Genomic DNA, 25,774 nt, shown 5'->3' with positions numbered 1-25,774 from the left:
TATGTTTGGCAAAGCAACGACTAATTGTTCTCTGTTGCCAGTCTACTAGAAAGGGAAACTTAGGTCCTGGGTCCCAGTGGTACAGACACGTGAAGCTGTGTCAACAGTATATTAGATCACAAACTGCTAGAAACTCTTTGAAGAATTTAAGTACAATAGGGTAAATTAAGGAGAGTGGCAGCCTTAACTTGGAATCTCTCAGTTCTATTAGTTTAAGCCAGACCTTAACATCATTGTAACCCAATTTTGTGCATGTAATAGATCAATCATTGATTTCAAATTGCTCTGTATGTGAAATAAGATCTGATTTGTACTGGTGCAATACTACATGCTCTTTCTTCTCTAATCTGAAAAGCTATTTTTTACTGCTCAGAAAATGCTGTATGCATGACTAATAGGCAAAATCAATTTAACTCTAGAAAACTAGTTTAATTTTGTAATGTGAGCTGGCAATTATATTCAATTCATTGTATTAATTTATATCAGAGACTTGCAGCCCGTGTATGATTATTGCCTCTCTTTCCCCAATCAGTTAAATTGTATTATTACACCAAACCTTCAATTACCAAACACTCTGAACCTGAAAATCTACAAAGAGGCTTTACCTTAATAAACCAACATGGATACTGATCAACTATTTTAATTGAAAACTAAGACACAACAATCCTATGCATCCTTTCTGATTCTTATCAGACAGGCTCTCTATCCTTGTCTTAAGTACAAAGTTACGAGTTATAGCTCAGTTGTTCTTCTTAACTCAACCTATGTCCACACACAAACCCCCTTAGTCATGTGTGGTGATGCAAATAACACAAACTTGCCAGGATGACCAGAGATATAGGGCACACTTCAAGTGAACTCACCTCATCAACTGCTAACACACTTCCTCTGTAATGCTGACATGGGCTCTGTCGCTAATTAAGCCAATGGTGGCCAAAAGCTTGATCCACGGAGTTCTGCAACTCTGCCTTTGGCTAGCCTAATCTTTAACCAACTCTGCTATATTTTATGGGCCTCCAGTGGACAAAATTTGGGCACCCCTATTTTAGGAACTCCACTTCTGTGTGTTATACACACTGCAACTGTGTGCAATATTTTTTCTTAAAACACAAGAACAATAAGTTATTTCCAGCCTAGACCAAAGTGAACTTGTTAAGAACTCAGAAACAGAAACCCAATGACAAAATAAGGATCAAATTAGCATTCAGAAATGATCAGCATCCCTAATAATCATATTAGCAAATAATTAGCACCTGCTAAAGTACCATGTTTCAGTAAGAGTATCTTCTTCAGCTCAAGAATAGAGACTCTTAATTAAAAAAAAAAATGCCAGACACCAAGGGGGTTTAGTAACAGGCAAAATTCTATTGCATGCTATTTATTATTGTAATTTGTATTAGGTTCACACTGAAAGGCCCCAGTGTGACAATCACTGTCAAAATACTGAAGGAGCTTGTAATTTTTCCACAGCCTTCCTGTTTTTTAGCAGCTTGAACATCTCTGGATCATGTTTACCTCAGAGACTATTTTTCACTAATAAACCCTTGGAAATTCTAATGGATGCCAGAAATACCAGCTAGTCTATGCCCAGGAAAACATGGCTTGGGTCATGAGGCTACAATGTGGGCCACACAGTATGTATGTGTGTTTGTCCAGAGACTGGGATAGCTGTTGAGGTAGTACTTTCAGTTTTCACAATGAAGCTACAGTCCTCCTACAGCAGGAAATGCAAGAAGATGCATTCAATCACCTTCTAAAAAGGCTGAGTATCCTGTTCTGCTACCCACAGTGTGAGCATCACCTAGAGTACACAGCAAAGGAGGATAGGACATAGCTGTGATATGTCTCTAGTTTTAGTGACAGATATATAGACAACCTTGCAACCCGCATTTAGATTAGCATAAATTCCAGAGTTATACACACACACATGCCATTCTCTGAGTCACTGGGCAATGGAGAACTTGATTTCAGTACCCCTGTCACCTCCCCCACTCCTGATTGTTTGCTATGCCAATGTGTTGCATCTTTTCTTAATTAAACTGTAAGCTCTTGGAGGTAGGGAATCATTTACTCTGTTTGTACTGCACCTAGTGCAAGGGGACCCCAACTGTAGTTGGGACCTGTAAATGTTATAAGTGCTATTGTAATAATAATAAATCTTCTGGTAGCCACTTAACAGCAAGTGAAAATTATGTTTATAGCATGAAAGAACATATTCCCACTAAAAAAATCTTTGTTTAAATATTTTATTTAACATTTTTTCTTCAACAAAGTACTAAGTAAGCTGAGGCTACATACTGAAACAGAGTCTACCCATCTTTTCACAACATTTATGAGGGGATTGGTTTAGAAAATATAGAATATTCTCACACTCTCTTTTTTCTCTCCTGTTACTTATTAACAGGGCTCAAGCATAATTTTTGGGGGCCAGTACAAACTTGTAACATGGGCCCCCTCCCACACAATATCACAATCCCTCATTCCATACATAAAATTTCATGAGCCATGAAAAAATCTTCCTCATGGTAATGGAGGTTGCATTCTGGGCCGGGCTCCCCAGGGCCTCCAGGCTGTGGTAAAATGTACCCTTTCTCCTCTCTGGCCCCCCCCCCCCCCATGTGGGGGCCCTGCTTATCAAGTGTGATGTTGCTGCTTTATCTACTTCCATCTGCTCTCATTCTGAAGGCAATGAGCCTTTAAAATGAAACACTCACTTCTGTTTGTACGTATAGTTAAGCATCAGAATTCAGATGAAGTTAGCATAGGTTTCTAGTCCATTTTTCTGTAGTTGATGAGATCAACAAATCAACCTATAGCCCAGCCTGCAAAAAAAATTATAGTGGTATTTCATTCTTGATTCTTAACATAGCTCACTTCTAAACCAAGATTGAGTGGGCCAAAATCCAAGGAACACATGTTAGGGAGGCAGTATGCTTCAGGAGGATCTATGCAGCGGAGATCCTGACCACTTGTAGGACAAAATGCTCTTTTGTAAATCAGCACAGCTCCATTGACTTCAATTTTTTTACTCATGGGATCTGGCCCATGATCTGTAAAATCTCATGGCTAGAACTTGTTGAAAAAAGATAAGTATATGCCTTAAAAAAAAGATAATTTTTTTTTCAAGTTTTAAAAATGATTCTAGATGTTTTGGGGGAAGCTTGACAAAATTTTTCAAAGCAGGGTTTTGGAAAATATTAAAACACATTCTCTCTCTCATTTCTTTCCCCCTATTTGTTTCAATGGGGGACAAAAACAACACATTATTTTCTACTGGGGGATAAAGGCTTTTAAAAGTGAGAGAAAATGTGTGCAAGAAAGGCATTTCTACTGAAACAAAATAGTTTTCAAAATATTTTGAATTTTTTTGTTTTAACTTTTTTTTGGTTAAAAAATGAAAATTTTCTAACAAAATGCAAATTTTTATGAGCACTTTCACTTTGGTCAAGAAGGCATTTTCCATCAAAAATTGTTCAATAGCAAACTTTCAATCAGCAATTCTCATGGCACTGCTCCTAAGAAAGAGGTTTTAACTGTGTTGCCCCAGTCTAATTCCAAATTATGTAATAACATTACACTTAAAGTCCTCTGCAGTTTCAAACTAACACAATATTCACTCGTTCCTGACCTAAATTGTTGTGTGTTGCTATGCTATTAAACTGGAGCTACATTTCAGTGGTGGGTGATTGCTAACTCTTACCTGCCTCAGAAGAGTTGTTCTGTGGTTTATTTAGTTATCACTTACGAAGTACTTTGACATATTTAAATAAAAAGTCCTACTGAGGAGCAATGCTTTATTATAAATGTGTGATTCACAATGATGTACCCTATGTTAATGATAGTTTCAAGTGAGAAAGATCCTATAGCAATCCAAAAATTATTTCCCTTAAATACCAATTTAAAATACATTCACATATCCCGCTCATAAAACATGCAATTCTGAGCTGAAAAATCTGCAAGTCAAAGCTGGAAAATAGAACACAAATTTAGGACTTTTGCAGAGCCAGTCACTTTATTCAAAACAACAATAATTCTTCGCACTTCCATGCAAGGATCTTTAATAGTAAAAATATTTAACATTTATATGTCACTTCACATGTTGAAAGTGCTAAACTACACAGTGAAGACCTCAGTGGAGGCAGGTAATTGTTATTATTCCCACTTTGAAGATAGGGAATTGATGCTCATAGAGTTTAAAACATTTTCAAAACAAACCACTAATTTTTTTAACCAACTTGAGACATCTAGGGTCTGATTTTGAGATGTGCTGTGAACCTGCAACTCCAATTGTCTTCAAGTGACAAATCAGATCCTAAGTGCTCTGCTTGGACACTTAAAATTAGTGGCCACTTTAAAAAAATTGGGCCTAAGTGATTTGGCCAAGGTCACATAGTAAGTTAGTATGAGAAAATTGAACCTCAAACTCCTGATTCTCAATCCCATACTCTACTCACAACTCACAACTCTACTTCTTCCGACTATTTGCTTTTCAAGGATGGGTTGGACCAAGTCAATTCAACGGGCATTGGATGAGGCCCTAAATTACTGTTAACTCTGATCAGCTTTCCTATTTGTTTGATTGTTTAATGCTGGATAAAATGGTTGCCAACTCTTCAGTATCCTCCCAGAAAAGATTCTACATTTGTCTGAGTATAAATTACTGAAAGACTGGCTCCCATCACTTCCTCCACCAAACCCCCTCCTCCCCATACCCGTGTAATTTATACTTTCTTACAGGAGAATTCAATGGAAGATCTTAAGATTCAATTAGTTCATTTTAGTCAATTGCAAGACTTACAAGATTTACCTTTGGTGCACTGACTACAAAAAAACAAGCTGCTGAATATTTAATAAACCCTTGGAAATACAATATTTAATATTCTTTAGTGAAAGCTTAGTGCTGACTTAAAAGAAAATAAAAGTCTCTTTCCAAAGAAATATATTCAGTTACTCATTATTTGAATGTATGTATTTGAATATACATAAATCTGGCAGTAAAACTAAGCATCTAGAATGAAAATAATTTTTAAAAGGACAATCTTCCTTACCTGCCTTGGTAGCTTTATAGTGAAATTAGGGGGTGGAGAAGGAGTTTCTTAAAAAAACAAATCTTTAATGTTTGCTTGATAATAAAACCAATATTCTTGCTTTACACAGATAGGATGTGCGTATTTCTAATCCAGTCCTGCAGAACTCCTAAAAACTGCTGTGTGTTCCTTAATTCAGTGAGAACAGAGGGCACTCATCAACACACACTCAACACTTCCTTCCAAGAGCACTCTGCCCACCCCTTGCAGAATTGAACCCTCAAAGCATACAGTAGTTTTGTAAGCAGTGCAGCTAGCCAAATATTGCATATGAATAAATAAATAAATATTCTTGCAAATATTCTCTAATTTGGAAATTACCTTTTTCCTGCCTGGTTACACCCTCTTTTGCGTTTGCTTTAAGCAATCAAGGTTTATTTACACAAACGCTGACAATAAGATAATTTTTGCCTATTTTAATATTTGCACAAGATGTGGTAATTTTTGTTTAAATGTGGGATGGGATACAGCAGCGGGCCAACATTCTCAAATCCTCTCACCTGAGCCCTAGGACAAAACAAATTCAGTGATCCAGACAAGGATCTGACGACATCCATCACATCTAGGACCACATACACACCTAATGGCAGAAGAAAGATATAAACATTTAACTCTGCACACAGCCACTAAATTTTGTCATAGACTTAATTTTTTAGGGATGATGCCTCATACAAACCCTGTATTACCCAGGATGGAAGAGTTTTAGTTTTCTAAATTTGCTTATACTGATTTTTGACACTTCCCCCTAATCCTCTCCTTACCTGCTCCATCTTTCCAGGAATTCAGAGCCTCAGTGACTTCCTGTTGATTATAAAAGTTAGGACTTGCCTATACATAGAGTTAGTGCGCAGTAAGATGGGGTGTAAATCTACAGCACTCTATTCTACCATGCACTAACTAGCCGTGTGGACCTGCTACTGTGTACTGAAAGTTCCATAGTCCGCTTTGACTTACTGCTGACTTATGTGACCAATCACAACTATCCAACACAGTACAGGTTTTCAATATCAGGTATGAAAACAGCCCACATCAATCCATAGAGTAAATATAAAATCTCAGAGATCTTCAATTAAATGTGACTAACGGGTGCATTCACAGAAATTATTATCTGGTTGTTGAGTTACATAAACAGAAAAGACTATTAATCAAGTAAATTATTTGCTCTTCTTTAGAAAGTAGCAACAAGCGATGGTCTGAAAACAGAATCAAAAAACCCCAAACTTTGAGGAAGGTTACATCAGGCTCTGAACTTTAAGGTTTGGGCTCATCTCTAGGATTAATCAATTGATTTTCCCCTTCACCCACAACAGCCAGTCTGGCTAACGTCACCCAGACATCAGGACACTGCCAAAATCATAAGGTGACTTAAAAAAGGGCTTTTGTGGGTGGCCAGTTTTCCTTGCATTGTTTATTGTTCTGTCAAGGTGAGAATCAAGTATTAAACTTCATGTTGCCATTTGAGAAACATGAACAGGTGAGGTTGCTGTTCTCCCTCCGCCACTAACTACATCATCACTCTCTTCCACCATCTCTCTCTCACCACAGTTGCCACGCTTATTATGTTTACTGAGTTACATAACAAAGTGCAAAGCAAAGCTCACCTTGGCCAATTACTGTCTCATTCAGGAAACACAAAAGCCAAAGATGTTCTTTATGCAGTAGTATGCTTTTCAACGATGGCCACCTGTGCTTTGTGTATGAGGCCATATATGATCAGTAACTAATTTTCTAAATCACTGGAATTTAAACATGAACTCAAGTCAAGTACATTATCAGTCAGCAAACACAAAGCATTAGCTTCTTTTAAAAATCAAAGTCCTTATTTCACATTACCAGTTTCCCAAATTAAAAAGGATACAGAGAGATTGGAGGAAACCTAATATTTTAATGAGACTCTTTGGGAAGAATTGAAATGGGATAGTAAATACATTGGCCAAACGTTTCAAACCAAGGTGCCTAAAGCAAAGCTCCTAAACTCATACTTAAAAAAAAATAAAACAAAATTGTCCTGATTTTCAATTGGTCTATATACTTGCAGTTCACACTGACTCAGAATCACGCCACTTTTGTTTAGGTGCCCACATATAAATTTAGCTGCCTAACTTTAAGCCTCCTGATTGGGAAAGTTTGGCATAAAGAAAGACTCAGACTGCAGGGACAGGGTTTATATACCCTCTCCTGGTGTGCAGAAGCTAATAGCTTACCTGAGCCCCACCCCTGCCACCAGCCTGCCAACCAGCTCAGGTAATGTTTCACGCTCTCCTAGTCACCCACTTCCTACTCCCAAGGGAGGGGACAACTCTTAAAGGTGCCACTTCCTTTTTATCCTCCCCCTCCCCCGCCGCCATTGAGATTGCATTATGGCTCCAGGACTAATGTCAAACCAGACTTTATAGAGTTCTTGTCAGAGTTTTAGCAATCATTGGTAGAGTTCTTTCTCTCTCTCTCTGAAATCAACATAGTTTAGCACTCAACATTTACCTTTTCCCTTCTCAGTTCTCAGACACAGTTTGCGGGAAAGCAACAGTCGAGTCGCAGGCAATCTGCGATGGGATTATTGGGGCTAACCAAGCAAGCATAAAACCATAGCCCTTCACACCATTCGGGCTTATCTCTATACACTGATAGAGTTCCTTTCCCCCTAACCATAGCTCACAGAGGTCCCTCCTTCCCTAACCATAGCTCCGTAGGGCCATGGAACTCCCTCCTTCCCCGCCTCCTTCTTGGTAAACTTAATTATATCTGTGTATGTTCCCTCCTCCCCCGCAGTACTGTCCCTTCCAATATATGGTCATGTTCAAATTTGGAGGGTCTGAGTCTGGGGGCTTTAGTACCTCTTTTGCACCTCATGGGAGGGGTTTGGAGCAAGGTTACATTATGGCAATGGTCACTTTATGGCCCTATAGTGCTTCTTTCTCAAACCTCCCTTGCATCTCCCAGCCGGTTGCTTGGCCTTGCTCTGACATCTGTCTTGAAGAGGAGTCAGAGCTTTCCTTCGTTTGTGCGTTCATATATCAAAACCCCTTCTACACCACAAAACGTTTTAACTACATCCCTTATCTTTCCTCACAGTAATAAAGAAAAGCCATCTGGTTAGGGGTAGGCAAGAAGAACACACTATGTCTTTGTTCTTTCCTTACATATGTATCTTAAAGATCTTAGCTTTTAGGGAGGCAAGCAGGCCCAAAAGTAGGCCGAGGATACCATCTCAGCAGATACATAGGCCTAAATACTTACACAAACCTAAATTATATACCCTGACTGGAATGATTTAGCTGAGGTTAGTCCTGCCTTGAGCAGGGGGTTGGACTAGATGACCTCCTGAGATCCCTTCCAACTCTAACATTCTATGCTGCTATGAATCTATCCTAACAAACATGATAGTAAAACTTTTGCTGTTACTATTCTATGCACAGACACAATTAAATGAAAAACATGAAACATTTGACTGTTAGTGGTGTTATAGTTCGGATCTGTGTAGTGTAATATAGCATGCTAGATTTATGGTGCTGCAGTACTTGCCATTCACGGAGTCACTGATCAGCTGCTATTTTATGAGATAAGGGAAACTCTCTCTCTCAAGCGTGGACTCTTCAATTAGCCATGTATGTTTATTTTAACACCAGCGGAGGAACATTTGAAAAAGATTATAAACTTCACTTCCCTTACTCAACATTCCAATTTTATGATGAGTCACTCCAAAGAAGCTCAATCCCTCCCATGTAAAATGCAATAGGCCAGAACCTCAGTGTCAGTTAAATCAATGGAATGATGCTAGTTTATACCAGAGGAGTTACTGGTCCAATTAACGTAAGGCACATTGACTTTTAAGAACTAGGGAATAAATACCAGCAGAAAAATAGAATTCAATAACATTGCATTTTAAATTGCATGTAAACAGCACCTATCATCCTAAAGGCCCCAAAAGCATTTTTACCAGCAGACAAAATTCAGTAACGAATCCTATTCATATGCCACTTGAGGCGTGTTGAGCATGTGCTAAGAAGATTGTACTACTGAATACTGGGTATAATTAGAACTATATCTCAGCTGTGCATGTGGGCAAAGGATTTGACCCTGTATTTCAGTGATGGGTGAACAACTTGTGCACTGGAAAAGTCCATGGGGGTACGTGGCAGGGGGGCTCACATCATTCTTCCTAAACCATAAAACTGTACTGGAACAGTGTGCAGTTACTACTGTTGTTGCTGTTCCCTACACACACCTACATGAGAAAAGGGTCTGACTGGCAGAATTTTCCTGTCTCTCTCTTTCTCCCACCTGCCAGCAAAACACTCTTCTGCACTAGCATCCAAGCAGCTTCTGAGATGTTGTGCTCTGTGGTACATAGGGAATGAGGATGCTCTGTTTAGTTTCTTTCCATCCTCACACTGTAAAATCACACAAGTTGCCTTCAGGGCCTTTCAGAATCATGCAAGATGGAGCAAGATTTATTTACTGCCAAGAACAGTCTGATACATCTATTGTATCTGATTCATGTTTGGGATTATGATCTTTCTTAAAAAGAAATTAGCTTTCCAAATGCTCATAGTGGTTTCCCATTCAGACAAACTGAAATCACCCGACTTTCTTCAGTATTATGTTGTTAGTCCAGTACTGAACCAAGTATGCAGCACACTACCTAAAACATAAAATCAATTTATTAAGGATTTACCTTTCAGTTAAATCTCAGGGACCCTCTAATTAAAAAGCTATTTTGTTGATGAACATAAGAACGGCCATACTGGCTCAGACCAATGGTCCATCTAACCCAGTATCCTGTCTTCTGACAGTGGTCAATGCCAGGTGCTTCAGAAGGAATGAATAGAACAGATAATCATCAAATGATCCATCCCGTCGGCCATTCCCAGCCTCTGGCAAGCAGCAATCCCTGCCTATCCTGGCTAATAGGCATTGATAGACCAATTCTCCATGAAGTTATCTAGTTCTTTTTAGAACCCTTTTTTAGTCTTGGCCTCCACAACATTCTCTGGCAAGGAGTTCCACAGGTTGACTGTGCATTGTGTGAAGAAATTCTTCCTTTTGTTTGTTTTAAACCTGCTGCGTATTAATTTCATTTGGTGACCCCAGTTCATGTGTTATGAGATGGAGTAAATAACACTTCCTTATTTATTTTCTCCATACCAGTCATGATTTTATAGACCTCTATCATATCCCCTTTTAGTCATCTCTTTTCCAAGCTGAAAAGTCCTAGTCTTATTAATCTCTCCTCATATAGAAGCTTTTCCATACCCCTAATCATTTTAGTTGCCCTTTTCTAATTCCAATATATCTTTTTTGAGATGAGGCAACCAGAACTGCATGCAATATTCAAGATGTGGACATACCATGGATTCATATAGAAGCATTATATTTTCTGTCTTATTATCTATTCCTTTCCTAATGATTCCCAACATTCTGTTAGCTTTTTGGACATCCATTGAGTGGATGTTTTCAGAGAACTATCCACAATGACTCCAAGATCTTTCTTGAGTGGTAAAGCTAATTTTGACCCCCATCATTTTATATGTATAGTTGGGATTATGTTTTCCAGTGTGCATTACTTTGTATTTATCAACATTGAATTTCATCTGCCATTTTGCTGCCCAGTCATCCAGTTTTGTGAGATTCTTTTGTAATTCTTCACAGTCTGCTTTGGACTTAACTATCCTGAGTAGTTTTGTATCATCTGCACATTTTGCCACCTCTCTGTTTACCCTTTTTCCAGATCATTTATGAGTTTATTGAACAGTACTGATCACTTTCTGTTGCCTTTAGTGGTTTCTCTTTTCATTCATTTAAATGTATAGGGCTTATTTTAGTTATAGTTTGGGTGAGCTGTGGCTAACCTGGAAACACACTAGGTTTTATTTTATTAGTTAGACTTGGAGCTTCCACTCTAATAGTCACCATTTCAAAACATATCAGTCAGAAAGGTTTGCTTTAACCTCACATTATTGAAAATGTATGCCTGGCTACCTGGACTGATAAGCAAACCATTATCATTCATTATATAATGCTGTACATCTCTCTGCTAAAATAGCAAAACCGTTTCTAACAACCACAAAAATGCAATGCACACTGTTTCTGCAGTTACAGTAGAAGATAAGTGTGAGAGAGGCATTCTTCTCTCTCTCAATCTGGCTCCTGGATTTCAAGTTCTGATATTAGAGGATCAAAGGTTTCTTACTCCTGAGGGAGAGTGTTCAGATAGAAGCCACTGCAGGACTGAGGAAGAAAGCCAATTACTGTTTATCTTTCTACTTGAAGCCACCCACCTCAGCCAGTCCCAAATCCACATTCTGTGTTGAGTTAGCTTCTTGGCATACTTAATTTCCTTGCCCTAGACTACACTCTCTTCTGATCAGTATGGCAGAGTATAGGCTCTGGGATATGACCACCTATGCTATTACACACAATATCATTCTCCACATGATGGATTATGGCAAAGCTTTATTTGGCTCAATGGATCAAAACTGGTGCAAATGTTCAGTATAATATTTACTTATAAACTTTCATAAGCAGGTGGATAAATGGTGCAAAGAGAGAAACACTTATGGAGAAGAAGGCTTTATGGAAATTCTATTACATTTCTATTTGCCTACTACATAAGTCTTATGGCCATTGAAGTGAAAGTTGCAAAAACAATTTGAATCATACCATCTCTGCCTCATTTGAGCTACCTGAGTTCATTTGTGTCTGCTTTCTCTCTAGCTCTGAGACTGAAAATCTGGTTTAGAATCAGACGTAGGTAAATATAGGGATTTGTTAAGAAAAACGCTTGGAACTTGGGCATTTTCCAATAAGATAAGAATTTTAATGGCCCCATCTCTGATTGCAGCAGAAACCTCCCTTCTCTCTGTTAACCTCATGTAATCATAACACAATGGGAATATTTGCCAAGTGTTTCTGAGACGGTTTTACAAGAATTTGTGAGGATGGTTGCTCATCTGCATCTCATTACTGCCCCATCCCAAACACACACCACATGGCAACACTCACACTGTAGGTATTGATACAGAGGCCACTATTTTAGATAAGACAAAACCAAAGGATTTGTATACAGCCTTCAACCTGCATGCTTCTAGATCAGTGTTTCTCAATTGGTGTTCCGTGGAACCCTGGGGTTCCGTGGGAACACTGTTAGGGTTCCGCGAGCAGCTGTTCTCCGCACTGCCGATCAGCTGTTCTCCGCCGCTGAGAGCAGCTATTCTCCACCACCGAGAGCAACTGTTCTCTGCACCGCCAATCAGCTGTTCTCCGCGCCGCCGAAAAAGGGAAGATGTCCCGGATTTTCCGGCGGAGGGTATCCAGTGTAAGTGTAATTTAAGTGTAATTTAATTGAGAAATGCTGACCTTTCCTTATTTTGACATTTGAAGACTGTTAAGAGTTTGGGGGTTTCTGCAATTATTTATGGAGTTCAAAAGAGTTCCGTGGCCAAATGTAATTGAGAAACACTGTTCTAGATCAAATAAAGCATAGCTGTGACTGGAAGATATAACCCTACAATAGTAGTTTAGTGGCTTCAGTTAGTTCTTATTGTCTGCATCACAGAAACATACCACAATTTACATTAATTGGCACCCTTTGAGGCAGAGTTAGCAGAGATGCCAAGGACTGAATGGAAATGGAGACTGGACTATGCTTTCCCATCTAGAAAGACCAGTCTGGATCCATGAATGTGGGATTTTAATAGTGGTATTCTCAAATACCAAGGAATCAAATAATATTATTTCAACATAAGCTTTTGTAATTTATATTTACTTATATACGAGAAAACCTACACTAAAAGAACATAATCAAGGGCGCAAAGCAAAGTAATTCAAAGCGAGGAAGTGCAGGCATTAAGGTTGCATGTGCAACCTTAACTCGGCCTCCTTCTGCATATGCATTAGGACAAAATCTTTAATTATATGATCACATATTTTCCACAGGACCCTGCCTCATTCAGTGCACAGAATGGATTGTGCTCACTAAATGAAAATCCATTCAATATTTTGTTTTCTCCTCATTGTTTAATGTATGGCCCCATGTCTTATTTAGTGTACACTATTCAAACCCTGCTCTGAAGTCAGAATTATTAGATCCCTCATGGTTTTTCCTGAGGTGCTCATCACTATAGTCTCTGCATTTATTTATTTATTCATTTATTTTTATAATACCCCTGTGAGGTGAGGGTGTGGTATTATCCCCATTATTATATGAGATGAGGTCATGATATTATACCCATTTTACAGACAGGGAATTGAGGCATAAAGAGATTAAGATCAACAGCGTCCACTAATTTTGGGTGCCCAATTTGGAACAGCTAGGACCTGATCTTCCTGAACTCTGATATGTTCATGATATGTTCAAAGCCAAGCTCCCATTAACTTCAGTTGCAGTTGTGAGTCCTCAGCACTTTTACAAATCAGACTCCAGGTTCTCAAGTCAGATACCCACAAAAGAAGCCACACACAGTTAATGTCCATCTGTGAAAAGTTTGGTTTAAATGACTTGCTTAGCATGACATTGAAAACCTGTGGCAGGAACAGAATCCAGTTCTCCAAGGTAGCATTCAACTGCCTAAACCATAAGCCCATCTATTCTCTTCCAGCATCCGCTGCCTCATTTATGACACAGCTTCCAACTTCAGCAACAAATAAGCATGAGCCCTACATGAAACAGTCTCTTTATCTACACAACCCTGATTTATTCCCAGAACACATCCAACTTGTGCACTGAATGAGGCAGAGTTCCAGCCCCCACAATACCTCAGACGCGCTTTGATGTGTTGTGGCATCACAACTCAAATTGGTCACAATATTCAAGTAAACCTATCAAATTGTGAATTACAGCGGCTGGACACATTCCACTCAGGTGCCATCCACAGGACAGGAAACAGCATTTTCTGCTGTTCTATGAAGCATTAACCACCTTTATGAGACTCAGATTTATTTCAATGTACAGAGTCTGGCTGATGGTCAAGCGGGCGGGGGGGAAATGAAATACTTAATTAAACAAATCCACTGTTTAATAAAATTAAAGTAGCCACTGTTCAGCTGAGAATTTAGGTCTTCCTATGGTGAAGTAACAGGTGGACCTTTAAACGGAAAAAAGCATTTCAGCTTAAACGTATTTCCTAGGCCTGACGATATAAGAGCAGTTCAAAGGGAAGTGTGTTAATATAAAAATCTAATAGGTAACTACATTGATGAACTGATTGCTTTAACTTTAACTGGCAACTTTAATTAAGTACTTGAACAATTGCACTGAAAAAGCAGTTTCAGGCCAGGAGGCTGTTTTTAGTTGGTTGTTTGGTTGCTTTCTTGTTTTAAAGCTCCCATACATGTTCTATATGAATCTTTTCCAAACGCACTACACAATTACATAGATCAAAGCTAAATTTCAAAGACAGTGAATTATTCATTGCAACAATAGGCAGCTAAGGTTATGTGAACTCTCTGAGGCTGAGCAAATCGTCAAGTTAATTTATTTCATACATGGATGTTCATTTCTAGGTATACCCAGGGCTAGATTAAGGCACAGGCAACCTAGACATGTGCCTAGGGCCCAGTTCATAAGAAGGGCCCAACCCAAGTGGCTATGCAACCCAGTCCATCGGATCACAATGCCACTCATTCAGATTTGCCTCCCCCCCAATCATGAAAGAGAGGTCGCGGGGCCAAACCTGAGAAAGCAGTGAGGTGGCCAGTGCTGTTCCTCCTTGCTGCTGCCATAGGGCCAGCTCCAGCACCAGGGCTCCCACCAGAGGGTCTGCCTGGCCTTGCCCTGCTTCCAGCAGCCTACTCCCTCTGCTCTGCCCACAGGACTCTCCTCAGGGACAGTCTCATAGACCTGCTACAAGTACAGGGAGCTGTGGTGAGTGCCCACACAGGGGGGCCAGGCAAGAGAGGGATGGCAGGGAGCCTTGGGGACAAACCCAAGGGGATTTGCCTAGGGCCCAGTGGTGGGTGATTCCAACCCTGGGTATACCATTTTACTTTATAACATTCATTGGTTGACCAGCCATCAAGAATAATGTCAAAGCATTTCCTCATGCTTTCCTTTAAAGGGAAGGTTAAAAACTACAATAGACAACTTTAAAATCTTAATATAACTACTACCCACTAATCCCCACCCTTTCCTCAGATAAAATAATCTTGCTGGTGCTGAACTGGCAATGTAATTACACAGAGAAAGGCAAACAACTCAATAGTCTAAAGTTCAAAATTCAATTTACACATTGTATTTACTGTATAAATTATGTTCTATGCTATTGCCATTACAAGTGTTAGCCGAGAAGCCGCCCAGAGTACCACTTCACATATATTCCCATTATTTAAAGGCTTCTGCACTGCAAAACATTGTTTAGCTTAAACCTTCTCTTAAGGCTTTATCACCAGTTTGCCCAAGGGTCTGACACTAATCCTTGTACTCAAGATTGGACTAATTAACGTCGTGACTGATACCACTGATGTCATTCTCAAAACATCGTCTTACTGACTCTTTCTTTGTCCAAGGAGTATGTTGCTGCTGGGCAACAGCCTGCAAAAAATTGGAGAGAATCAATACGTCGCCCTGATGGTATTCTCAGGAGAATCCTGGAACAACTTCCTGTATCAAATCTGCCAGTCCAATATATAATATATTTGTGCATTGTTCAGCTTCATGAGTCTCCTGAGACAGACAAGAATGATCTTGCCAATTCAGCATATTTAAGATGAACATTAAAATTACTTGAGAAAGGTATTGTCTTCCAGCAGTATCTATGGTTAGCTTAGTGTCTACATCGCACTTAAGCCACTTGGCAATGGGTAAACATCTTCATCCCCTATTTGGCTTCCTCTTAGTTCCCATTTATTTATTTATTTTGGAAAATTAAAGCTAATAATTAAATATGGATATGAATAATAGACTCAGTACAGTAGTTCCTTTCAGGTTTTTGTTTGTTTGACTGCTTTTGGGGGGAGGGAAGTACATTTAGGTTCCCTACATGAGGTAGTTTAGAATCAGGGCCCCCACATGGGGGGAAAGGTTACACTTTACCGGGGCCCTATGGAATGCCTCCTCCTGCTACCTTCTCAATCTATCACATGTTCCCTCAGGGATTTGGGATCTTCCTCTCTGTATCCATCCTGGTGATCTGGAAACATCTTGATTTTTTCTTCCTTGAAATTCTGTCACTTCAGCTCCCTCTCATCTGACCTGCCACCCTATCTTCTGATTTTGTTCTGCAACTCTAAAGGAGGTAGACACTGATTCTTCATTTTAACAATGGATTTGCGAAGTGCTCTATCCCTTCTGGATGAGAGCTCACTGCCCTGACCTGCAATGGGATCTGCCTAGCAGTACTGAAAAGGGAAAAACAAAGGGTTAGCAGGGATGTTAATGAATACTGCACTGCTTTGCAGTAACACACTTCTTAATAACAACCATTGTATCTGTTCCTCACAAAAGAATCTTAGCTTTCACATTCTTCTGTCTCAGAGGATAGGTAGGTATGGTCCAGGTTTCAAAATGGTAAGTAGCAGCACCAAAATAGCACCCCTTAACTAATATAGTCATCCATTGCTTTCTGGAGTTGGGATGAGTAGGGGGTGATATTCAATACACAGAGTCTATCACAAAGTTCCTTCTTGCAGGCTGCAAGGCTCAGAAAAGTATTTAAGGATTGGTGTCTAAATAAATGAGATGTGGGAAAAGCAGCATTTCTGCTGAACTTAGTTGCCAAACTAGAGCAGTGACTTACTGAGAGTTTGTTTTAGGTGATCCCTGAACACTGGGAAGATCAGGGCTAATATAAACCTAATTTGACTAGATTGCTGTCCTAGTTAAATTAGCAGGCAATAGAGGGAATAAACAGAGCCATGTTTTCACCACTACCACCACCCCTTTTACTGGTTGCCTGATAGGTAGAATATTATTGTGAATGTCCTTTTCTTCTGCATGTGTAAAAGTCTGGCATACGGAAAATTTTGATTCCAGCTACATAGATATATTTGTCTGGCCACAGCACAATGACAGACCCAAATAACATAATTTACAAACTAGGTCTATGGTGTATGCAACATCTGGCCATAACCAGCTTTGCAATTTCCAGTACTACTGAGTATGTGACTTCTTAAACTTTTCATGTGATATACTTCCGCTAATCTCTGCGCAAGGCTAACAGGGTAGTTTCACTTTCATGAGTGTTCCTGGGGAAGAATGGCCAAGGGACTGATTAAGGCAGCGTAAGTATGTCACGGGAGTCACAGAAGGGACTGCCAAAGTTGACAGAGTCCTGGCCACTGAACCAGGTGGAGAGGTGCTGTCAAAATCTGCTACTATATGATAGCATCTGCAGCTAGGGGGATTTCTGTCCGCACACAAGGCTACATACCTCTGTTTCACAAGAATTATAATGCATGTGCAGATCAAGAAAATTTATCTTCCAGCCACAAAAACACACAGAAAAGGCACAAATTAATAAACCCAATAAAAAGCAACCTACCTTGTAGAAAAGGTCCCTCAACCTACTGATTCCTCTTCGTCTTTCGGAACTAGCTCAGGAACCATCTGAACAGTGTTTTGCACAAAATCTGGGATCCTGACATAGCCTCGGGTGTTCCCTGATCCTGATGTCAGCCCTGGTTTAGAATGACAAGGGCAGCCAACTCTTTCTACATCCATAATAGCACTCTTACTGGTGTCTTCTGATGTCAAGAATTATTGCTGACTCCCTCAAATGCCCAAGAGCTGAACATTTCTTTGAACTCTTGATAAAAATGGCTTGTTTCTCACCTTGCCCCAGAGAGTACATTTTTATCCAAGATCTTCAAGCCACTGATTTCCTCACGTCACTGTTCTCAGTGCACAAGATTTATATAGCAATCCAAATGCTCAGTAATGAGAGTGTTTTCAAGATTCAAGTTCAGCTGTGCTCAGATTTCCTATTTGCCCCATATTTATACAAGCCCTCCAGCATCTGCCTCATTCATACGGCTGCATGATCATAGGATGCTTTTTCAGACAAAGAAAAGAATCATGCTGCATAAGAGGCTTCAGAAGGCAATCTCGTAAAGTGGATGCTGATGAAAGAGCATGTGTAATGAGACTGAGGTTTGTAAAGAATTTTGTATAGGTGAGTGACTTCTGAAAGACTTGTTTTTGGGGCATAAAAGTACAGAAACTCAACCAGAAATGCCACTGAAAGGGTTTCTTCATCAGTATGGAATGGTGCTGACAGTATCAATAGAACCTTCTTTGCCAGAGTTTTCTGTCTACACTGGTAATACAATGATGCAAAATGCTATGATGGTAGATGCCACAGTGTTTATCAATTACAACAGTGTTGTGCATGTTTGCACATCATTGCAAGCACTTTCTGCAGGGACACAGTGTACTACAGACATTAGAGGACTGCAATAGCAAAATGCGCAAGTGGAGGCAATGCTTCTGTGTTTAGCCATGCTACTCTTCTAACCCACACACTTCCAGGTTAACAACATATTTCTGTGAATCTCTTCGCTTTCACAGAATTTAGATGTCTCTTTAGTTGTCGTCACCTAACACAAAGTAATATGCCATCCTGGTTTGTCTGGGTCAGTCTCAGTAAAGGAATGATGGAATTTTGTCTTTTAAAACCTTCTACAGCAATGGCTCTTCAGAGCCTCTACATACACAAAAAAATACAAAACTCTCTTCCTCCCAAAAATAGAAACAAATATTTAGGCAAGAGGCAATAGGGAGTGTTCTGAAACCACTGGCATTATCTCGATTTGAAAATTATAATATTTGGACAATTCACTTAATCCACTCCTTTATTCATGGGCTAATTTTTTAATTTCTATGTCATGCAATTTAATGGGAGTGCTGGGTGCCTCAAGGGATTGGGAATGGGATTTTTTTAAATCTTTTTTTTTTATCTTAGCTCAACGGTTTCAACTGACTCAAAAGTTTAGTTTGTTGTTGATCCTTTATGAATTGGTGATCCAAATCGAGTTCCTAGTGGACAAATGACCACATCAGTGAAACTAACATATAAAATGGTGGTGCCCTCGCAGTCACAGAAGACAGGCTAAAACTTGAACGGGAATGGAGTCTGAACTATTCTCACTCCATGGTGTAGCGTGGAGAGACTTGCACTGTCACTGAGAGGACTTCAAATAATTTGCATTGTTACTCCAAAAACTTTCCCAAGCACTGACTACATTAAAAAACATGTAGGAGAATTGATAATGTTTCGCTGAATGTGAACATATTCCATTTTGTTCCTTCACTGTTCTTTTATAACAGGTTTATCTTTAGGGATTTCTTAAGGAAACCCCTCAAATTCAAGTGAAAATTGCAAAACAACAAAAATAATAAACAAAATCAGTCTCATTTTCAGACTCGCATCCATTACCAACCAAGTCACAGATCCTGCAAAGACTTACATTTAGAGCTAGTCACAGAAATGCCAACGTACATTTTTTTCATTGGTATTTGCTGATTCATCAAAATGTAAACTGTTTTGCGGAGACAATTCACTTTGAAGGAAGTTTCTCTGCCAGCTCACCTGCCTGGCTCCTGGGAAGCAGGCACCATGACAGCCCACAAGATGGACGGCTCCATGGCTGGGCTCCATTCCCTTTCACAGAGAATTTTGATATTTTTGGTCTTGCTACAAATCAGAACAAAACCAAAATTTCAAAATATCAGTATCTTCCATGAAAGCAAATTATCTTTCTTCACCCAACTCTGGTTACACACTTGATTTCAATTAAAATATTTACATGCTTAAAGCCCTGGAACCAACACATTATCCCTTTACCACTACCAAACAAGATATACCATTGATCATTTTAGGATACAGTCTATTATTTAGTTGTCACGTAATTAATTTTCCTCTTGTACAGTTTCCAGCTGAAATTTCTCAGGCTTCATACCACACAGGATTATTTTGGATGTTTCCTAGCTTAAATCTTCAAATGGCAGTATCTCTTTTGTGCTCTCTCTCTTTTTCCTTTAACAAGCACCAGCTAAACTGATAGACAGGCAGACAATGCATCAGCCTTTTCAAACTCTGCTAGGAACCACACTTAAAATAAAAGGATCAAAACCATCCAAAAGCCACACAAAATATAATGGCATGCAATTAATTAACCTGTCAAGAGAGAAGCAGACAGTATTGTTCTGATGAGCTTTTTAGAGTGTGGGTGGCTTCCCCTTGCCAGGTGCAGTTGCTGTGACAATAAGGGGGAAATCTTAGGAAATACTCCAGTGCCAACCCAGCGCAAAAACTGGATCTAAGACAAATTGCATGGCCATGCATAAAATGAACAAGAGGATTCTATCTCCAAAGGAAAACAAACCCAAAATGAGGATGGGGCATGTTTTTCAGTTTAGAACAGCTGGCACCAATGTTGCATCTACCAAAGGAGAATAATGTTCCTAGACTCAATCAGAGCCAACTATTTAGGGCTTTCAAGGCTCAGTCCTGTAAAGTGCTGAGCACCTCCTGCCATGGGAACAGAAGATATTCAATACATTGCGGCATGTGTTAAGCATGTTATAGAATTAAACTCTTAATGAGGTCTGTTTGCTGAAGATCCCAGTAGGCGGAATACGGATGTAGGAGTCTGACAATGCTATTTTATTTTATGGAAAATGAAAATCATAGAAGTGCCAGTATGCACATGCAGTACCACAGGACTGTGTACAAGGACACACAGGATAAGAAGCAATGGGCTTAAACTGCAGCAAGGGAGGTTTAGGTTGGTCATTAGGAAAAACTTCCTAACTGTCAGGGTGGTTAATTACTGGAATAAATTGCCTAAGGAGGTTGTAGAATCTCCATCATTGGAGATTTTTAAGAGCAGGTTAGACAAACACCTGTCAGGGATGGTCTAGATAGTACTTAGTCCTGCCATGAGTGCAGGGGACTGGACTAGATGACCTCTCAAGGTCCCTTCCAGCCCTATGATTCTACCCTAGGATGCTCTCAGAATTCCATCTACCAAACATTCTGCAGAAACTTTACCATAATGTTTATATAAATCATATTTTGCTTTCATATCTTCTTGCATAATCTTCCTTTTGTTGTGTTTTAATTCAATGTATTTTTGATTAGGTGATCGCTTAATGCATTTCTTACATTACCAACTGGGCCAGTAGCTTTCTTTTCCTGGCCAAATCTTTAGTTGTTACCTGGGATCCAGGAACGTCTGTGTTACTCTGGGTTACCAAATACAAAAGTCTCCTTGAACAGTTACAATGTGCCTCCCTACCTTGGGATCATCCTTTTTTATATATTCATTGTCATTTCTTCATATAACTATGTAGCTGACAAGAGAAAATATCTTCACTACTGATAACAAAATTATCTACTAGCGCTCTGATATCCTGAGATGGAAGGTTCTTGAAGCACAAAGTATTTATTAGTATATTACTAATACATTTCATGTGGCATCTGATTTTAGCCATAAAACTCCAGTTGACATTTAATGAGTGTCATGGGCTAAAACTTTGCATCATAGTTTTGGAACATGCTGTAAGGGGTAAGAATATTGGTAGCTAAAAGCATGTTTTCTGCAGCTATACATCAGTACTATTTTAGCAACACTATCTACCAATATGCAATGGGTTTTGAGAAGGCTTCTTTAAAGAAAAGGCTTACGTGAATCTGTAACACTATCCTTTACAGAATGCAGTATCAGTCAGGCCAGCTCAGTTCCCTACCCAGAGTGACTCTCAGGAGCCAGTCTTTTAGCTTACTGAGTTGAGGCCTCTATTCAAAAGATAAGGGATGTGTGCTTTATTCCCCATGTTGCTTATAGGTAGTTAGCTAAACACATACACCCTAGCCAGTTGTAGTCTCTGAAGGGTAATGCTTCATATACACATTGCACTCAGATATTACACTAATGGGCAGCAATATATACGTGATTAGAACGAAAGAAAGAAAGAAAAAAAGAAAGAAAGAAACTTTTCCTTAAATCCTGTAGAGTAGCTATTTCAGTTCAGTGCTACTGACATGATTATGGAAAGTTTTCTCAGACAAGTATTAAATCTCTTTTTATCTGCAATTCGTAAATGGTCCAAGCACATTAATGTTAGAAATGGGAGATAGACAAAGCTGGTTTGGAAAAGTTTGTGTACTTCTGTACATAGGCCTTCCCACCACAGTGGAGGGAAAGGAAGTTATTTTATTACATGACCACCACTAGTAACAAGTCCATATCTACATATATGCATGTGTTGTAACCATCAGATAAACAACCACATGTATGGCACTGAAAATAGAAACCAGGATCTTTGGCTCAAAAAAAGATATCAGGTAACAACGGTACTACTTGAGTTAAAAGAGAATCTCATTTAGCTGTCAGCAGTAGTATGTGCAAACAGTGAAATATTCAGACGTTGATTGTATTTGTTTTCTGGGCTCACTCAAATTCAAAGCAATCTGTAGGGCCAAATTTTCAGAACATTATTTCTGTTTTTATACTTAAAGCTTTGTGGCTCATTCATTTGCACATGCAATTCTTGTGCCCACAAATGAAAGCATGTACAGTATGTGCAAAAACTTCCCATTTATGAGAGTAAAGCAAACACAAATTAAATGTAAATAGGTGTGTTAATATTCTTCTAGTGTGTACAGAAGTGATAGTGCATAAAAAGGGCCTGTGCAAGATTTGGATGCATATGGTCTGCATATACAGAGTTGCACAAGCTGAGGCCCACTTGAAAATTTGACCCATAAAGAAAAGTCAAAGACAATGAGGCAGGCAGTCGTCTGCGGCAAAGAATGTTGGAAGTAAATATGTACCAAAGACACCCCACCAAAAACCTAAGTTGACTGAGAAATAGTTTGTTTCAGCAGCAGAGTAAAGCCATAGAAGAGCCAATTTGATCACAGTTATGCTGGTGTAATTCCAGAGTGGACATCTGGGTGTAATGGAAATGCTTGTGTAATTAAGATCAGAATCAAAACTACAGGTGTTAACCTGAAAGAATCAGAGGGACAACCAAGAAAAGCAGACAAACTGTATTACCAAATTATTGTGTCCAAGTTTACAATTATGCAATTTTCAGTGTACCCTTGTAGGACACTTTTAGAGTCAATGAGACTACTCACATGCTTACAGTTAGGCGCATGCTTAAGTAGCTTGCTAAGTCACGGACAAAGAATTTGTTTTTGATAATGTGACACTGAATCTGTGTAGCATGTATACGGGTACAAAACACATACACATACACGTTGTTGCTGATACACTTCTATAGATATTGGCAACAGATACCTGATGCCAGATTTTTTTTAAAAACTAATAAATAAAGTAAAACAAAACACCCAAAATCCATTGTTACATGCTAAAAGATCTGGCTTGTTCTAAAAAGTCTTGAGCACCTTGGTTTGTTTAAAAATGAATCTGGAAAGGTTCACACATTATAAATCTGTTCTAAGAACTTGTTTATCTTAACAAAGGAGCAGAACTTCTTGCCTTCTCTTCCTCCACAATAAATAAATAAATAGACTTAAGCTTGGTTAACTGGAAAACATAAAATCTAACAAATGCCTGTCAGATATTCAGATCCACAGTATGGTGCTGTTACTGGGCCATCCACAGCAACCCCAGTACTGGCTTAGCCTAAACAAAGATCACCAAGTCCACAGCACATCTGAGAAAATCTTCACCCTAAACTGGTGTAACCACATGAAAAAATGTCCTTTAAATTAACTTCAAGTAGCAAACTGCACTTATTCAGGTGTTAGATGGGTCAAGTTACTAGTTACATGTGGGTAGCTTGGAAAATCAGTTAAACAGAATATATCCATCTGTCTCACGAACAGAAGACATTTTCAACTAAACTTTTACATTGTCATTTGTAAGATAACTAGAGTTAATATTTCATTGCAGATTACAAATCAGATTCCATTTCCAACCTATATTTCATGAGAGCACGGTATTCCATAAAGTGCTTCCCTCATTTCACAGAAAAAACACCCTTGTTCTCTAATAGGATTACTGAAATTCTAGAAATAGCAATAATAACCAGGTCAAATGATGTAGCTAAATGCTATGGAAAAAGTAAATGAATACGTTTACTTGATGCTCTTCTTATCCTGGAAGTTACCAAGTGGATTAACTGACAGTACTGATGTATTTGGTTAGTGGCATCCATTTCATTAGATGCCACAATTCAATTTTTGGTTTGAGTTTACTCACAGCCTCTGGCTATATTCAAGAACAAAAGCTCTGTGACAGGCTACTTACAGTATGTGCACTGAGTAAATCAGAGTGAGGCGGTTGGAGGAATCCCCATGGTTAGAATGGAGTGTGTGACAGAGGCACTTACCCAATTTCAAAACACTGAAAAATGGATTGCTCAGAACCAGTTTACCTGTCCTTTATTGCAGATTTGATTGGAAAGCCTTTGCATGTTTGGATGTCCACAGATTGTCACTTGATTTGAAATAATAATGTCTGTAGGTAGGGTGCTCCATTTAGAGATGGTTTGGTCTGGTTCATCACTCTACAGGTATTTTACAGTACTTCCAGTGCTGGAGATGTTTAGAAACCCATAGTTAAAGCATATATTTTGTTACCATCAGTTTTTCTTTGAGATACATTGAGTAATTTGAACAAGTAGACCAATTCTGACATGAAAGATTCAAAGCCACACTGTAGTACCTTTACAAGTTACTTACACAGCTTTGCCGTTTCAGTTTCCTAATTTTGTTTTTCATTGTATGTGTTCCACACTTCCATATAGTTTTATGTGTATAGCTCACAGACTTAATGATAAGATAAAAATTACTAGACAGAGCCAGTTCTCTGGATCACACTAACTCAGGTTTGGTTAGGAAACCTGTTAGATTATAAATCTCACACCTTGAAGATTTATTTATTTATTCGAATGTTGAGCAAAGAGGAGACATAGGAAGAAGAACATGCTGGGAGGCTCCTGTATATACTACACTACATTCTTATTCAGCGCTGAAATAAAGGTATGGAATTTAGCTTACCTGAACATTTCAACAGCCTGGATTCTATGCACACACTCATAAGTCAAACTGAGCTGTACTCAGTGCAAGATGGGAGGGGGCAAAAGTGACTGAGCCACTTTTATAGTCCCTGATCTTGGAGGCAGGGGTCTACATGGGGATTTCCCTGGCAATAGAAAGTAGAATGGCTCCTATACCACCTCCTCACTCCCAGGGAGATAGGGGACTTGGACAAAGTGCTGCTGTGCTCAGCAATCCCTCGTTAATGTGATGGACCCTTGAAACTGCTTTAGCATTCCATAGTGCAAGGATCAAGGAGATGCTTTGCTATGACCTATATAAATCTGGAATAACTCCACTGAAAACAATGATCCAATTTCTCAGGTCTGCTCCAACTTGCACTAGCTGGAATGACCCTTGAGGGGCTGTTCTGCCAGCCCAGAATCACCAAAACACAGTGTTTTCCAGCCACAAACCCTCTCTTCCTCAGGGCACACCTATCAGGGATGTTCCTAACCCTGGGGTTCAAGAACAGGTAGCGTAGAGTGAGTTACATCAGCTGTTTGCGACTCAAAGATTCCCCATCAAAAGAGAATTCCCAGCTGTCATGTTACAGTAGTGAGAAGCCATAGATCTGGCTGTGGCTTACTTTGGATTTATACTGGTGTAGCTGAGAGCAGAATTTGACCCAATATCTTTTCACTATACTCTTATTAAATCTCTTATGGTCTTTCTACT

General features: G+C 39.2%; 1 protein-coding gene across 1 annotated transcript in view; it reads right to left on the bottom strand.

Annotated features, from left to right (window-relative positions):
* KCNC2 (potassium voltage-gated channel subfamily C member 2) overlaps positions 1-25,774 on the bottom strand; it is a 149,492-nt gene that overhangs the window by 16,568 nt on the left and 107,150 nt on the right. The gene's annotated exons all lie outside the window — the stretch shown is intronic.

The sequence above is a fragment of the Emydura macquarii genome, unplaced genomic scaffold (genome assembly GCF_026122565.2).
Source record: "Emydura macquarii macquarii isolate MOO-44397 ecotype Brisbane River unplaced genomic scaffold, CSIRO-AGI_Emac_v2 contig_2205, whole genome shotgun sequence".
NCBI lineage: Eukaryota > Metazoa > Chordata > Testudines > Chelidae > Emydura > Emydura macquarii.
The sequence above is the reverse complement of the archived record's forward strand: the minus strand, read 5'-3'. Positions and strand labels throughout refer to the sequence as shown.